Here is a 5,723-nt window from a genome sequence, read left to right as displayed (position 1 = left end):
CTGCAGCCACACCAAATCCAGTCCCCGTCACAAACTAGATCCATCCATACCCAAGCTTCTGCTTTCAAAGATAAGGAAACCAGGGCCCCCAGAAGCATAGAACCTTCCCATAGCTGGTTTGAAAATCCTCTCTCTGTCATGATCTTTCGATCACTCTGTTCTCACCTTCATACGTGGGTAGAAACACAGCTTTCCAGGTCTCCATTTTTAGCAGGAGCAGGTTTCCAGTTAGAGGTCAAGACTGGTGCAGAAGGCAACAACTCATTTGAAACTAAAATCTCTTAGAATTGAGAGGTCCAGCAGTAGAGCGAAGTAGAGTCAGATGCGTGAAGGGTGAAGGGTTTCAGTAGTTCCCCTGGAGCCAGCCTTTCTCTGTGACTCTGCTTTCCCCACCCAACCTTGCTGGCTTCATTTTTAATCACTGCTACCATTTCTGCCCCAAAGGACCAAACCATCGTCCTGACTTCTGCCACCATTGATTGGTTTTGAAGTTTTATACTAAAATTGGAAGGACACAGAGAAGATTAGCATGGCTCCTGCACAAGGGTGAGACCAAATTCATGAAGTTTATGTGAACGAAATCATGCCATATATATTTAACGTCTACTTCCTTTGCCTAGATTATGTTGGTAGGAACCGTCTGTTTTGTTACACGTGTTTGCAGTACATTTGTTTTCAGTGCTGTTTGTCTGTTATGAATGTATCACAACTCATAGCCCATCTGTCTCTTTTGCAATAGATAAAAATTTTCAGTTTTTAACTGTGACTGCCAGAAACGTCTATATATTTTTTTTGAGCGGGCATGTAAACACATGTATGCTAGGAGGAGAATTGCTAGGTAAGAGGATTTGCATGTTCTTGGTGTTGGGAGATAATGCAAAACAGTGTTCCTGTGTGATTTGCATGTATTTATCACCCCAGTGATAGATGGGACTTCATTTGTTCCAGTGTCAGTTTTGTAACTGTCGCTGCTCTAGTGCTGTGTTGTGATTACTTACCATGAAGTAATCTGATTTTCCCTGAAGAGGGTGAATAGCCCTTTTCAATATTTATTGGCCATTTAAATACCCTACTTTGTAAAGAAACTGTTTTAAGTCTTATTATTTATTTATTTATTTATTTATTTATTTGAGAGGGGGTTGCACAAGCAGAGGGAGAGGCAGAGAATCCCAAGCTGAGTGCATGGAGTCTCATGACCCATGAGATGACAGCCTGAGCCAAAATCAAGAGTCAGACACTTAAGTGCCTGAGCTGCCGAGGTGCCCTACCCGTTTAAATCTTTTGGCCATTTTTAGGGGTCATTTATGTTTTTCTTATTGATTTGAAGGTTTTTATTTTATTTTTTTGATTTGAAGGTTTTTAAAAAGTACGTATTCTGGGTAAATCTTTTATCGGGTGTATGCATGCAAATATTTTCTCCTCTCCACATGCCTTTTTACTCTCTTACAGTATTTAACAGTGAATGGAAATTCTTAATTGTAATGTAATCCAGTTTATCATTGTTTTCTTTTGGGATTCGTGTTTTTGCATCTGGTTTAAGTCATCTAAAGCACTTATGATCTATCTCGAATACATTTTTATGCTTGGTATGAGATAGAGGTTGATGATGCATTTTTTTTTTTCATACTGGTATGTTGACCCATACTGAGGTGTGGACCCAACACCTGTTTAGTGAGAAGATCAGCCTTTCTTCACTGCTGTGAAGTGATACTTTTGTTAAAATTCCTGTTTCTCTCTCTCTCTATCTGATGTATATGTCTCTTTCTATGTGTATGTGTGTGTAATATATGCATCTGTATTTCTTCCATTCCATTGTATCATCTGTCTTTGTGCCAGTACCATACTGTTTGACTTACTGTATAGCTTTATGGTGCGCATTAACATCTGATGGTGTAAATCCTCCAACCTTGTTCTTTTTCCTCAAGACTGTTCTGACTTTTAACATCAGAATCACCTTGTTCACTACACACACTCACAACACACCTGCTGATATATTGCATATTGAATCTTTAGCTCAGTCTGGAGAGAATATACATATTCAGTATATAATATTAAACATTTAAGTTCATGAACATAGTATCTCTCTCTGTTTTACTACTTAGACTGTCTTGAATTTATCTCTCATATTTTGTAATTTTCTGAGTCACTTTTTACATTTTCTATTTGGTTTATTTTTAGGTGTTTGATATTTTTTTTGGTGCTGTTATGTTACTGTACCGTTTAGTTTTTCTCATTTTCATCGCTGATGAATAGAAACACAGTGTGCTTTTGTATATTGAATTTGTCTCTAGGTGTGTTTACTGTTTTTAATGGCATATCTGTAGGTTCTTTTGGATCTCTTATACACACAGTCCTGCTGTTTGCAAATAATATTTCTTTTGTTTTCGTATGCTGGCTAGGATCTTTCAGTAGATATTTCAATGTTCAGTAGAAATGGTGAGAGGGGACATCATTGTTTTGTTCCTAATATGAAGAGAAAACCTTTAAGTATTTTGTCATTAAGTATTATGTTTGATGTAGATTCCCTTAGACACCTTTTGGCAGACTAAGAAAATTATGTTCTATTTCCAGTTTACTGCATTATATTATGCTTGGCTATTGAGACTTATCACATGGTTTTTCTATATCTTTTTAGTTGATCAAATGAGTTTTGAAAATTCCATTGATTGACTTTGAAATGTTAAGCTGACTCATTTAAGAGTCAGAATACGATCAGTTTTGCTGTGGTGTACTATTTTTATATTGTTGAATTTGACTTGCTACCCTTTTGTTTAGAACTTTTGCGGCTTTGCTCATGAGAGAGCTTGGCCTGTGATTTCCTTACTTGTAGTTTCCTTGCCAGTTTTTTTGGTAATAAGATTATACTGGCCTCATAAAATCAGTTGGGAAGTGTTCCCTTTTTTGTTCTAGCCCATGGAAGTTTTACTTAAAATAGTTAATTTCTTCCTTAAATGTTCAGTGGATTTTGACAGTGAACATCTCGGAGACTGGAGTTTTCTTTGTGGCGAGGTTTTAAATTATGGATTTAATTTCTTTAATAAATATAGGATTATTTAGATTTTCTATTTCTTCTTATGCCAGTTTGTAAATTGTATTTTTCTGGGAATTTGCCTTGGCTGAAATTTCAAATGTGTATGTACAAAATTGTTCAAAAATATTCTCTTACCATTCTTGATTATTTGTAGCATCTGTAGTGATACACTTATTTGAGGTCCAGTATTGGAAATTCGTACCTTCTCTACTTCTGATCCTTGTATTTGCTGTATTGCTTCTTTGTCAGTTGTTTTCATCTTTTCAAAGGAACAACTTTTGGCTTTCTTGATTTTATTACATTTGTTTTCTATTTCATCATTTTTTTTTGTCGTAGACATATTTTTTTCTACCTTTCTTGAATTTAATATGCTTTCTATTCCTGTGTCCTTGTTTAAAAAATTTCTTTTTATTTTTTAGTATGCTCCATGCCCAACGTGCAGCTCAAATGCATGACCTGAGATCAAGAGTTGCGTGCTTTACTGACTGAGCCAGGCACCCTACCCCTATCCCTGTGTCCTTGAGATGGTTACATAAGTCACTGGTTTTTAGCCCTTTTCTCTTCTGATATGTGTTTTCAAAGTTATGATTTCCAGCAAGGACTACTCTAGCAGTAGTCTATTCCTGACATGTTGAATCCTCACAATCTTCTACTACAGGTATATCCTAATTCCCATTCCTATTTCTTCTTGATCCCTTAGTTATTGAGAAGAGTATTGCTTAATTTCCAAGCATTTGAGGTATTATTCTGCATCTTGTATATTGATTTCTAACGTGATTCCACTGAACTCAGAGGACGTATTCTGCATGGCTTCAGGTTTTTGGAATTCACTGGAACTTCCTTTATGGGCTAGCAGATAGCATGTGGGTTAACTTTACAAAGTTCTGTGACAACTGGGAAAGATATGCATTCTGCAGTTGTCGAATTCAGTGTTTTGTATATGTCAGTCAGGTTTTTCACATTTCCTATATTTTCACTTTTTAAATCTGTTTTATCAGTTGCTGAAAGAAGTGTATTTAAATTTCCCATTCTGATTGTGGACTTGTTATTTTTCCTTTATTTTTTTGTTGTGGTCATAGCAGCATTTTTTACTCCATTTTTAAAAATCATTTGTTAAATACACACACATTTATTTTACTCTTCCTCTTGCTTACTCTTAGTGACAAAAGCATACTTCCTTGATTTATAAGTGTATGAAGAAATGGTTCTTTCAGTGCTTTGTTCACAAGGTTACTCCCCTCTTCTATGTTATTTTCATGTATTTTAACTCACACACATTTAAAATTGCACAGGGCATTGTTATTGTTGTGTTGCATACCAGAAATTCATTTAGACTTGGCCCACATACATGCCCTTTCTGTTGGTCTTCATTCCCTCCTGCATTCTAGACTTTGCTCTGAGATTAGTTCCATTTTGTCCTGAAGAACTCCCTTCAGTATTCCTTTTAAAAGAGTCCCGTTGATGGCAGGTGATTTTAATATTCTTCATCTCATCTGTGGTTTTTTTGGGGGAAGAATATTTTCACAGGGTGATCAGGTGGGGTGACAGTTATTTTCTTTGAGCATTTAAAGGGTGATATTTTCTGGGAAAGGCAGTCTTGTGCATGCACGTTTCAGCCCCCACCAGCTGTGTCAGAGGAGGCCTGCAGCTTGGAATACTTCCCTACCAAGAGATAAAGAGCCTGCACAGCCCGTGCTGGGCTTGTTGCCTTGCGTGGGGCTGTTTGTCCCTGTTTCTGCTCATGGACTGTTCTTTCACTCTCTGTGAGGCACATGTATCGTGTATGTGCGTATGATATCCTATAAAGGCCACGTGTACATCTCCCTTCCGCAGGAAGGGGACAGAGCTCCGTTCGCTGTGGCATGCGAGGGGCGTGTGTAGGCAAAGTGTCCCGTGTCACCTGCTGGGAGAGACCTCCTGGCCATGGGGCACTGATGCCCACTATTGAAGCTGATCTTACTGTCTCTGCTCTGTGTAAGCAAGGTGTTGTTCCGTCCAGGGCCTGGCAGCGCTGTGTCCTTGGAGACTCTGCTACCAGGACGCCGAAGTGTTGGGAGGCTTCCCTGGGATTGGTAATTGGTACCTGGTACTTTGTTCCCTTGGGATTGGTAAATGGAACAAGGTAATCTGTGCCACAGTAGTCTCTTGTCTTCTGACTTCTCCCTTTTCTGTTCAAAACTCATCTGTAAATCTTATTATTGATCCTATTCAGGAAAGGTGTTATCTTTCCCCTCTGTTGTTGGTTGTTGGCAGCTCTGCCTTGATATGCCAAGGTATGACGTCCTTTGTTGTAATTTACTTGGACAGGATAGTCTTTCTTGAAATTGTAGCTTGTTGTCTTTCTTCAGTTTTCAGAAATTTCCTTTAATCACTTTCTAAATAAAGTTGCAGGTCCATTTCTTTCCTCTTACTTTCTGGGATTTTGGTTACACATGTAGACTTTTTACCATGACCCACATGTCTGTCATATTCTTTTCTGTACTTTTTTTTCTTTTTTTCCATTTATTTATTTTTTCAGCATAACAGTATTCATTCTTTTTGCACAACACCCAGTGCTCCATGCAAAACGTGCCCTCCCCATTACCCACCACCTGTTCCCCCAACCTCCCAGCCCTGACACTTCAAAACCCTCAGGTTGTTTTTCAGAGTCTATAGTCTCTTATGGTTCGCCTCCCCTTCCAAATTTTTTTTT

The 5,723-nt window shown here is 38.0% G+C and overlaps 1 pseudogene; it reads left to right on the top strand.

Annotated features, from left to right (window-relative positions):
- Window positions 1-477: 477 nt before the first annotated feature.
- On the top strand, window positions 478-571 carry LOC123930333 (annotated as a pseudogene).
- The last annotated feature ends 5,152 nt before the right edge of the window (window positions 572-5,723 follow it).

This window comes from Meles meles, chromosome 18 (genome assembly GCF_922984935.1).
Source record: "Meles meles chromosome 18, mMelMel3.1 paternal haplotype, whole genome shotgun sequence".
NCBI lineage: Eukaryota > Metazoa > Chordata > Mammalia > Carnivora > Mustelidae > Meles > Meles meles.
This window is presented reverse-complemented; position numbering and strand designations above follow the sequence as displayed.